This window comes from Lolium perenne, chromosome 7 (genome assembly GCF_019359855.2).
Source record: "Lolium perenne isolate Kyuss_39 chromosome 7, Kyuss_2.0, whole genome shotgun sequence".
Taxonomy (NCBI): domain Eukaryota; kingdom Viridiplantae; phylum Streptophyta; class Magnoliopsida; order Poales; family Poaceae; genus Lolium; species Lolium perenne.
This window is the reverse complement of record NC_067250.2, coordinates 77,071,657-77,084,509: the sequence shown is the minus strand read 5'-3', so window position 1 is coordinate 77,084,509 and position 12,853 is coordinate 77,071,657.

Below are 12,853 nucleotides of genomic sequence, written 5' to 3'. Positions count from 1 at the left end.
GGCTAGGTTGGACCCGGGATGGTGCAATGCTATAATGGAAGAATTAGAGGCCTTGAAGAAAAATAAAACATGGGAGTTGACATATCTCCCTAAAGGAAAGAATACAGTAGGCTGTAAGTGGATCTATTCTGTAAAAAAATGCAGAAATAAAAGTGGAGAGATATAAGGCAACACTTGTGGCAAGAGGATATAGTTAGACTTATGGCATTGACTATGATGAGACGTTTGCACCAGTGGCAAAATACTGATCTCTTATGCAGCAAATTTCGGATGGCCCTTGCATCAACTTGATGTCAAAAATGCATTTCTACATGGTGATCTTCAAGAGGAGGTGTATATCGAGATGTGCTTGTGACGGTACAACACGCGTCCGTTGGGAACCCCAAGAGGAAGGTGTGATGCGTACAGCGGCGAGTTTTCCCTCAGTAAGAAACCAAGGTTATCGAATCCAGTAGGAGTCAAGAAGCACGTTGAAGGTTGTTGGTGGCGGAGTGTAGTGCGGCGCAACACCAGGGATTCCGGCGCCAACGTGGAACCTGCACAACACAATCCAAGTACTTTGCCCCAACTTAACAGTGAGGTTGTCAATCTCATCGGCTTGCTGTAACAAAGGATTAGATGTATAGTGTGGAAGATGATGTTTGCAAAGAACAGTAAGAACGAGTATTGCAGTAGATTGTATTCGATGTAAAGAATGGACCGGGGTCCACAGTTCACTAGTGGTGTCTCTCCGATAAGAAATAGCATGTTGGGTGAACAAATTACAGTTGGGCAATTGAAAAATAAAGAGGGCATGACAATGCACATACATATCATGATGAGTAGTGTGAAATTCAATTGGGGATTACGACAAAGTACATAGACCGCTATCCAACATGCATCTATGCCTAAAAAGTCCACCTTCAGGTTAGCGTCCGCACCCCTTCCAGTATTAAGTTGCAAACAACAGACAATTGCATTAAGTATGGTGCGTAATGTAATCAACACAAATATCCTTAGACAAAGCATTGATGTTTTATCCCTAGTGGCAACAGCACATTGATACGCGTACAGCACGCGACCGTTGGGAACCCCAAGATGAAGGTGTGATGCGTACAGCGGCAAGTTTTCCCTCAGTAAGAAACCAAGGTTTATCGAACCAGTAGGAGCCAAGAAGCACGTTGAAGGTTGATGGCGGCGAGATGTAGTGCGGCGCAACACCAGGGATTCCGGCGCCAACGTGGAACCTGCACAACACAACCAAAGTACTTTGTCCCAACGTAACAGTGAGGTTGTCAATCTCACCGTCTTGCTGTAACAAAGGATTAGATGTATAGTGTGGATGATGATTGTTTAGAGAAAACAGTAGAACGAGTATTGCAGTAGATTGTATTCGATTAAAAGAATGGACCGGGGTCCACAATTCACTAGAGGTGTCTCTCCCATAAGATAAATAGCATGTTGGGTGAACAAATTACAGTTGGGAAATTGACAAATAAAGAGGGCATGACCATGCACATACATGATATGATGAGTATTGTGAGATTTAATTGGGCATTACGACAAAGTACATAGACCGCTATCCAGCATGCATCTATGCCTAAAAAGTCCACCTTCAGGTTATCATCCGAACCCCTTCCAGTATTAAGTTGAAAACAACAGACAATTGCATTAAGTATGGTGCGTAATGTAATCAACAACTACATCCTCGGACATAGCATCGATGTTTTATCCCTAGTGGCAACAGCACATCCACAACCTTAGAACTTTCTCACATCGTCCTGCATTTAATGGAGGCATGAACCCACTATCGAGCATAAATACTCCTCTTGGAGTTACTAGCAAAAACTTGGCCAGAGCCTCTACTAATAACGGAGAGCATGCAAGATCATAAACAACACATAGGTAATAGATTGATAATCAACATAGCATAGTATTCTCTATCCATCGGATCCCAACAAACACAACATATAGCATTACAGATAGATGATCTTGATCATCTTAGGCAGCTCACAAGACCCGACAATGAAGCACAATTAGGAGAAGACGACCATCTAGCTACTGCTATGGACCCATAGTCCAGGGGTGAACTACTCACACATCACTCCGGAGGCGACCATGGCGGTGAAGAGTCCTCCGGGAGATGATTCCCTCTCCGGCAGGGTGCCGGAGGCGATCTCCTGAATCCCCCGAGATGGGATTGGCGGCGGCGGCGTCTCTGGAAGGTTTTCCGTATCGTGGCTCTCGGTACTGGGGGTTTCGCGACGAAGGCTTTAAGTAGGCGAAGGAGATAGGCCAGGGGGGCTGACAGGGGGCCCACACACTAGGCCGGCGCGGCCAAGGGCCAGGCCGCGCCGCCCTAGCGTTTGGCCACCTCGTGGCCCCACTTCGTGACTCCTTCGGTCTTCTGGAAGCTTCGTGTAAAAATAGGCCCCTGGGCGTTGATTTCGTCCAATTCCGAGAATATTTCCTTACTAGGATTTCTGAAACAAAAAACAGCAGAAAACAACAACTGGCTCTTCGGCATCTCGTTAATAGGTTAGTGCCGGAAAATGCATAAATATGACATGAAGTATGCATAAAACATGTAGATATCATCAATAATGTGGCATGGAACATAAGAAATTATCGATACGTCGGAGACGTATCAGCATCCCCAAGCTTAGTTCCTGCTCGTCCCGAGCAGGTAAACGATAACAAAGATAATTTCTGGAGTGACATGCCATCATAACCTTGATCATACTATTGTAAGCACATGTAATGAATGCAGTGATCCAAGACAATGGTAAATGACATGAGTAAACAAATGAATCATATAGCAAAGACTTTTCATGAATAGTACTTTCAAGACAAGCATCAATAAGTCTTGCATAAGAGTTAACTCATAAAGCAATAATTCAAAGTAAAGGTATTGAAGCAACACAAAGGAAGATTAAGTTTCAGCGGTTGCTTTCAACTTATAACATGTATATCTCATGGATATTTGTCAATGTAAAGTAATATAACAAGTGCAATATGCAAGTATGTAGGAATCAATGCACAGTTCACACAAGTGTTTGCTTCTTGAGATGGAGAGAAATAGGTGAACTAACTCAACATAAAAGTAGAAGAATGGCCCTTCCCAGAGGGAAGCATTGATTGCTGTATTTGTGCTAGAGCTTTGGTTTTGAAAACATATAGAGAGCATAAAAAAGTAAAATTTTGAGAGGTGTTTGTTGTTGTCAACGAATGGTAGTGGGCACTCTAACCCCCTTGCCTGACAAACCTTCAAAGAGCGGCTCCCATTTTATTTTTATTTTTGGGTGGCACTCCTTCCAACCTTTCTTTCACAAACCATGGCTAACCGAATCCTCGGGTGCCTGCCAACAATCTCATACCATGAAGGAGTGCCTTTTTATTTTAGTTTTATTATGATGACACTCCTCCCCACCTTTGCTTTCTCAAGCCATGGCTAACCGAATCCTTCGGGTGCCGTCCAACAATCACATACCATGGAGGAGTGTCTATTTTTGTTAATTAATTTGGGACTGGGAATCCCATTGCCAGCTCTTTTTGCAAAATTATTGGATAAGCGGATGAAGCCACTAGTCAATTGGTGAAAGTTGCCCAACAAGATTGAAAGATAAACACCACATACTTCCTCATGAGCTATAAAACATTGACACAAATCAGAGGTGATAAATTTTGAATTGTTTAAAGGTAGCACTCAAGCAATTTACTTTGGAATGGCAGAGAAATACCATGTAGTAGGTAGGTATGGTGGACACAAATGGCATAGTGGTTGGCTCAAGGATTTTGGATGCATGAGAAGTATTCCCTCTCGATACAAGGTTTTAGGCTAGCAAGGCTATTTTGAAACAAACACAAGGATGAACCGGTGCAGCAAAACTCACATAAAAGACATATTGTAAACATTATAAGACTCTACACCGTCTTCCTTGTTGTTCAAACTCTTTACTAGAAATTATCTATACCTTAGAGAGACCAATTATGCAAACCAAATTTTAGCAAGCTCTATGTATTTCTTCATTAATGGGTGCAAATTATATGATGCAAGAGCTTAAACATGAGCACAAGAATTGCCAAGTATCAAATTATCCAAGACATTATAGCAATTACTACATTTAGCATTTCCCGTTTCCAACCATATAACAATTTAACGAAGAAGATTCAACCTTCGCCATGAACACTATGAGTAAAGCCTAAGGACATATTTGTCCATATGCAACAGCGGAGCGTGTCTCTCTCCCACACAATGAATGCTAGGATCCATTTTATTCAAACAAAACAAAAACAAAAACAAAAACAAACCGACGCTCCAAGCAAAGTGCATAAGATGTGATGGAATAAAAATATAGTTTCACTAGAGGAACCTGATAATGTTGTCGATGAAGAAGGGGATGCCTTGGGCATCCCCAAGCTTAGACGCTTGAGTCTTCTTGAAATATGCAGGGGTGAACCACCGGGGCATCCCCAAGCTTAGAGCTTTCACTCTCCTTGATCATATTGTATCATCTCCCTCTCTTGATCCTTGAAAACTTCCTCCACACCAAACTCAAAACAACTCATTAGAGGGTTAGTGCACAATAAAAATTCACATGTTCAGAGGTGACATAATCATTCTTAACACTTCTGGACATTGCACAAAGCTACTGAAAGTTAATGGAATCGAAAAATCCATCAAGCATAGCAAAACAGGCAATGCGAAATAGAAGGCAGAATCTGTCAAAACAGAACAGTTCGTAAAGACGAATTTCTAAGAGGCACCAGACTTGCTCAAATGAAAATGCTCAAATTGAATGAAAGTTGCGTACATATCTGAGGATCACTCACGTAAATTGGCATAATTTTCTGAGTTACCTACAGAGAATTAGGCCCAGATTCGTGACAGCAAAGAAATCTGTTTCTGCGCAGTAATCCAAATCTAGTATGAACCTTACTATCAAAGACTTTACTTGGCACAACAATGCAACAAAACTAAGATAAGGAGAGGTTGCTACAGTAGTAACAACTTCCAAGACTCAAATATAAAATAAAAGTGCAGAAGTAAAAACATGGGTTGTCTCCCATAAGCGTTTTTCTTTAACGCCTTTCAGCTAGGCGCAGAAAGTGTGTATCAGGTATTATCAAAAGATGGTGCATCAACATTACCTTGGGCTTTACACTTACCTTTCTTGTCCTTTTTCTTACTCTTTGATTTAGGGAATACATGTCTACCCCCCGGTGTAGAGGTGAATTTTAGGGTGCCTTCTCCCACATCTATGACTGCTCCCAATAGCTTCAGCAGGGATCTTCCGAGTGTGATTTGTCCTGTTCCTACACATTCAATAACAAGATAATCAATGGATATTGTTCTTCCAAGAATGGTTGTATGCACACCCGCGGCTATTTCCTTAGGAATTATAACAGAGTTATCAATAAGAGTTATTCCTTCTCCCCCTTCAACGAGTCCCCAAAGTGTCAAAGATTCATAAATACTCTTAGGCATAAGGCAAAATTCAAACATAATATCACAATTGGCATGGAAAGTTTGATCACTGATAACAACTTTAATAGTAGGATCCCATAATGAAGGTTCAGAGTTCACTAAAACTTGATCAAGACGGTTACGAACATAGCTATAATTTTCGTGCAAGCGAGATGCACTTGTCTCAAGAGTGTTTAATCTATTATAAATGCTAATAAGAGCTGAATCAAGGTTATTAGCTGAATCATGTGATGCAACCAATTTCTTTATGGAATTAAAAGCTTGATCCCCATTGCAATGAAGGAAATCTCCTCCCACTACAGCATCCAAGGCATATCTATAGCGAATCATAAGCCCAAAATAAAAGTTACTAAGGAGCAAACTTAGAGTCATTTGAGGTTCAGCTTTACGATAAGAATCAAAAATTCTGGACCAAGCATCTTTAAAACTCTCCTCATCCCCTTGTTTAAAAGTGAAGACTAATTCCTCAGGTGAGGAAGTAACAGGTGCAGAACTAGACATGGTAACAGAAGTAAAATGCAAGAAACTAAGTAAAATGCTAGTAACTAATTTTTGTGTGTTTTTAATATAGCAAACAAGATAGCAAGTAAAGTAAAACTAGCAACTAATTTTTTTGTATTTTGATTTAATGCAGCAAACAAAGTAGTAAATAAAATAAAGCAAGACAAAAACAAAGTAAAGAGATTGGAAGTGGAGACTCCCCTTGCAGCGTGTCTTGATCTCCCCGGCAACGGCGCCAGAAAACAGTCTTGATACGCGTACAGCACGCGACCGTTGGGAACCCCAAGAGAAAGGTGTGATGCGTACAGCGGCAAGTTTTCCCTCGGTAAGAAACCAAGGTTTATCGAACCAGTAGGAGCCAAGAAGCACGTTGAAGGTTGATGGCGGCGAGATGTAGTGCGGCGCAACACCAGGGATTCCGGCGCTAACGTGGAACCTGCACAACACAACCAAAGTACTTTGTCCCAACGTAACAGTGAGGTTGTCAATCTCACCGGCTTGCTGTAACAAAGGATTAGATGTATAGTGTGGATGATGATTGTTTGCAGAAAACAGTAGAACGAGTATTGCAGTAGATTGTATTCGATTAAAAGAATGGACCGGGGTCCACAGTTCACTAGAGGTGTCTCTCCCATAAGATAAATAGCATGTTGGGTGAACAAATTACAGTTGGGCAATTGACAAATAAAAAGGGCATGACCATGCACATACATGATATGATGAGTATTGTGAGATTTAATTGGGCATTACGACAAAGTACATAGACCGCTATCCAGCATGCATCTATGCCTAAAAAGTCCACCTTCAGGTTATCATCTGAACCCCTTCCAGTATTAAGTTGAAAACAACAGACAATTGCATTAAGTATGGTGCGTAATGTAAATCAACAACTACATCCTCGGACATAGCATCGATGTTTTATCCCTAGTGGCAACAGCACATCCACAACCTTAGAACTTTACATCCTTGTCCTGCAGTTTAATGGAGGCATGAACCCACTATCGAGCATAAATACTCCCTCTTGGAGTTACTAGCAAAAACTTGGCCAGAGCCTCTACTAATAACAGAGAGCATGCAAGATCATAAACAACACATAGGTAATAGATTGATAATCAACATAGCATAGTATTCTCTATCCATCGGATCCCAACAAACACAACATATAGCATTACAGATAGATGATCTTGATCATCTTAGGCAGCTCACAAGACCCGACAATGAAGCACAATTAGGAGAAGACGACCATCTAGCTACTGCTATGGACCCATAGTCCAGGGGTGAACTACTCACACATCACTCCGAAGGCGACCATGGCGGTGAAGAGTCCTCCGGGAGATGATTCCCCTCTCCGGCAGGGTGCCGGAGGCGATCTCCTGAATCCCCCGAGATGGGATTGGCGGCGGCGGCGTCTCTGGAAGGTTTTCCGTATCGTGGCTCTCGGTACTGGGGGTTTCGCGACGAAGGCTTTAAGTAGGCGGAGGAGATAGGTCAGGGGGCCTGACAGGGGGCCCACACACTAGGCCGGCGCGGCCAAGGGCCAGGCCGCGCCGCCCTAGCGTCTGGCCACCTCGTGGCCCCACTTCGTGACTCCTTCGGTCTTCTAGAAGCTTCGTGTAAAAATAGGCCCCTGGGCGTTGATTTCGTCCAATTCCGAGAATATTTCCTTACTAGGATTTCTGAAACCAAAAACAGCAGAAAACAACAACTGTCTCTTCGGCATCTCGTTAATAGGTTAGTGCCGGAAAATGCATAAATATGACATGAAGTATGCATAAAACATGTAGATATCATCAATAATGTGGCATGGAACATAAGAAATTATCGATACATCGGAGACGTATCACACATCCACAACCTTAGGGGTTGCTGTCACTCCTCCAGATTTAATGGAGACATGAACCCACTATCGAGCATAAATACTCCCTCTTGGAGTTACAAGTATGAACTTGGCCAGAGCCTCTACTAGCAACGGAGAGCATGCAAGATCTTAAACAACACATATATGATAGATTGATAATCAACATAATATAGTATTCCATATTCATCGGATCCCAACAAACGCAACATGTAGCATTACAGATAGATGATCTTGATCATGTTAGGCAGCTCACAAGATCCAACAATGATAGCACAATGAGGAGAAGACGACCATCTAGCTACTGCTATGGACCCATAGTCCAGGGGTGAACTACTCACACATGGCGATGAAGAGTCCTCCGGGAGATGATTCCCCTCTCCGGCAGGGTGCCGGAGGCGATCTCCTGAATCCCCCGAGATGGGATTGGCGGCGGCGGCGTCTCTGGAAGGTTTTCCGTATCGTGGCTCTCGGTACTGGATTTATTATCGACGAAGGCTTCTTATAGGCGAAGAGGTAGGTTTAGGGGCGACGCGAGGGGCCCACACGCTAGGCCGGCGCGGCCAGGGCCTGGGCCGCGCCGCCCTAGTGTGGCGTCGCCTCGTCGCCCCACTTCGTATCTCCCCCGGTGTTCTGGAAGCTTCGTGGAAAAATAAGATCGGGCGTTGATTTCGTCCAATTTCGAGAATATTTCCTTACTAGGATTTCTGAAACCAAAAACAGCAGAAAACAGCAACTGGCTCTTCGGCATCTCGTTAATAGGTTAGTGCCGGAAAATGCATAAATATGACATAAAGTATGTACAAAACATGTAGGTATCATCAATAAAGTAGCATGGAACATAAGAAATTATCGATACGTTGGAGACGTATCAGCATCCCCAAGCTTAGTTCCTACTCGTCCCGAGTAGGTAAACGATAATAAAGATAATTTCTGAAGTGACATGCCATCATGATCTTGATCAATATTATTGTAAGCATATGTAATGAATGCAGCGATCCAAAGCAATGGTAAAGATAATGAGTAAACAACTGAATCATATAGCAAAGACTTTTCATGAATAGTACTTCAAGACAAGCATCAATAAGTCTTGCATAAGAGAAATTGTAAACCATATGAGATGAATGAAGTGATTCAAAGCAATGGTAAAGATAATGACTAAACAACTGAATCATATAGCAAAGACTTTTCATGAATAGTACTTTCAAGACAAGCATCAATAAGTGTTGCATAAGAGTTAACTCATAAAGCAATAGATTCATAGTAGAAAGTTTTGAAGCAACACAAAGGAAGATATAAGTTTCAGCGGTTGCTTTCAACTTGTAACATGTATATCTCATGGATAGTTGTCAATACAAAGTAATATGATGAATGCAAATATGCAAGTATGTAAGAATCAATGCACAGTTAACACAAGTGTCTGCCTCTAAGGTGGAAGAAGATGGGTAAACTAACTCAACATAAAAAGTAGAAGAAAGGCCCTTCGAAGAGGGAAGCATGGATTGCTATATTTGTGCTAGAGCTTTTATTTTGAAAACAAGAAACAATTTTGTCAACGGTAGTAATAAAGCATATGTGTTATGTATAAGATATCCTATGAGTTGCAAGCCTCATGCATAGATTACCAATAGTGCCCGCACCTTGTCCTAATTAGCTTGGATTTACATGGATTATCATTGCATAACATATGTTTTAACCAAGTATCACAAAGGGGTACCTCTATGCCGCCTGTACAAAGGTCTAAGGAGAAAGCTCGCATTGGATTTCTCGCTTTTGATTATTCTCAACTTAGACATCCATACCGGGACAACATAGACAACAGATAATGGACTCCTCTTTAATGCATAAGCATTCAACAACAGATAATATTCTCATAAGAGATTGAGGATTGTTGTCCAAACTGACACTTCCACCATGGATCATGGCTTTAGTTAGCGGCCCAATGTTCTTCTCTAACAATATGCATGCTCAAACCATTCAACTCATGATAAATCACCCTTACTTCAGACAAGACGAACATGCATAGCAACTCACATGATATTCAACAAAGGTGAAATAGTTGATGGCGTCCCCAGGAACATGGTTATCGCTCAACAAGCAACTTATTAAGAAATAAGATACATAAGTACATATTCAATACCACAATAGTTTTTAAGCTATTTTTCCCATGAGCTATATATTGCAAGGACAAAGGAATGAAATTTTAAAGGTAGCAATCAAGCAATTTACTTTGGAATGGCGGAAAATACCATGTAGTAAGTAGGTATGGTGGACACAAATGGCATAGTTTTTGGCTCAAGGATTTTGGATGCACGAGAAGTAATCCCTCTCAATACAAGGCTTAGGCTAGCAAGGTTGTTTGAAGCAAACAAAAGTATGAACCGGTACAGCAAAACTTACATAAGAACATATTGCAAGCATTATAAGACTCTACACTGTCTTCCTTTTTGTTCAAACCCTCACCAGAAAATATCCAGACTTTAGAGAGACCAATCATGCAAACTAAATGTCAACAAGCTCTACAATATTTCTTCACTAATAGGTGCAAAGTATATGATGCAAGAGCTTAAACATGAGCACAACAATTGCCAAGTATCAAATTATTCAAGACATTATACCAGTTACCACATGTAGCATTTTCTGTTTCCAACCATGTAACAATTAACGAAGCAGTTTCAACCTTCGCCATGAACATTAAGAATAAAGCTAAGAACATATGTGTTCATATACAACAGCGGAGCGTGTCTCTCTCCCACACAATGAATGCTAGGATCCAATTTTATTAAAACAAAACAAAAAGAAGAACATAAAGACGCTCCAAGTAAAGCACATAAGATGTGACGGAATAAAAATATAGTTTCACTAGAGGTGACATGATAATTTGTCGATGAAGAAGGGGATGCCTTGGGCATCCCCATGCTTAGATGCTTGAGTCTTCTTGAAATATGCAGGGATGAACCACGGGGGCATCCCCAAGCTTAGAGCTTTCACTCTCCTTGATCATATTGTATCATCCTCCTCTCTTGATCCTTGAAAACTTCCTCCACACCAAACTCAAAACAAACTCATTAGAGGGTTAGTGCATAATCAAAAATTCACATGTTCAGAGGTGACATAATCATTCTTAACACTTCTGGACATTGCACAAAGCTACTGAAAGTTAACGGAACAAAGAAATCCATCAAACATAGCAAAACAGGCAATGCGAAATAAAAGGCAGAATCTGCCAAAAACAGAACATTCTGTAAAGACGAATTTTCTGGGGCACTAAACTTGCTCAGATGAAAATGCTCAAATTGAATGAAAGTTGCGTTCATATCTGAGGATCACTCACGTAAATTGGCAGATTTTTCTGAGTTACCTATAGAGAATACCACTGTTCAAAAAAGCGTCCGATTCAACGATTAATCGCCCGATTAATCCCTATTCAGTGGTCACCGATTAGCCAATAAATTCATTTATCGTCCGATTAACTCATTTATCGCCCGATTAATCGTCCGATTTGCCTATTAATCGCTAATCGTCAGCCGACCGAGTTGAAGCCGATAAGCGATTTTCTCAACATTGGAGAATACTACTCAAATTCGTGACAGCAAGAAATCTGTTTCTGCGCAGTAATCCAAATCTAGTATGAACCTTACTATCAAAGACTTTACTTGGCACAACAATGCAATAAAATAAAGATAAGGATAGGTTGCTACAGTAGTAACAACTTCCAAGACTCAAATATAAAATAAAAGTGCAGTAGTAAAATCATGGGTTGTCTCCCATAAGCGCTTTTTTTAACGCCTTTCAGCTAGGCGGAGAAAGTGTGTATCAAGTAATATCAAGAGATGAAGCATCAACATCATAATTTGTTCTAATAATAGAATCAAAAGGTAACTTCATTCTCTTTCTAGGGAAGTGTTCCATACCTTTCTTGAGAGGAAATTGATATTTAATATTGCCTTCCTTCATATCAATGATAGCACCAACAGTTCGAAGAAAAAGGTCTTCCCAATATAATGGGACAAGATGCATTGCATTCAATATCCAAGACAACAAAATCAACGGGGACAAGATTATTGTTAACCGTAATGCGAACATTATCAATTCTCCCCAAAGGTTTCTTTGTAGAATTATCAGCAAGATTAACATCCAAATAACAATTTTTCAATGGTGGCAAGTCAAACATATCATAGATTTTCTTAGGCATAACGGAAATACTTGCACCAAGATCACATAAAGCATTTCAATCAAAATCATTGACCTTCATCTTAATGATGGGCTCCCAACCATCATCTAACTTCCTAGGAATAGAAGTTTCAAGTTTTAGTTTATCTTCTCTAGCTTTAATGAGAGCATTTGTAATATGTTTTGTAAAGGCCAAATTTATAGCACTAGCATTGGGACTTCTAGCAAGTTTTTGTAAGAACTTTATAACTTCAGAGATGGTACAATCATCAAAATCTAAACCATTATGTTCTAAAGCAATGGGATCATTGTCCCCAATATCTTGAAAAATTTCAGCAGTTTTATCACAAGCAGTTTCAGCAGTTTTATCAATATCGAGCAGTTTTGCACGCTTTGCATTAGGAGTAGAAACATTGCCAACACCAATTATTTTACCTTTGATAGTAGAAGGTGTAGCAACATGTGAAGCATTATCATTACTAGTGGTGGTAATAGTCCAAACTTTAGCTATATTATTTTCTTTAGCATTTTCTTCTTTTTCCCACCTAGCACGCAATTCAGCCATCAATCTAATATTTTCATTAATTCGAACTTGAATGGCGTTTGCTGTAGCAAATGACTTAATATCTTTATTTTCATTAGGCATAATTTTCGATTTCAAAAGATCAACATCGGCAGCAAGACTATCGACTTTAGAAGCAAGAATATCAATTTTACCAAGCTTTTCTTCAACAGATTTATTGAAAGCAGTTTGTGTACTAATAAATTCTTTAAGCATGTCTTCAAGGCCAGAGGGTACATTCCTATTATTGTTGCAAGGATTCCCATAAGAATTACCATAACCGTTACTATTATGA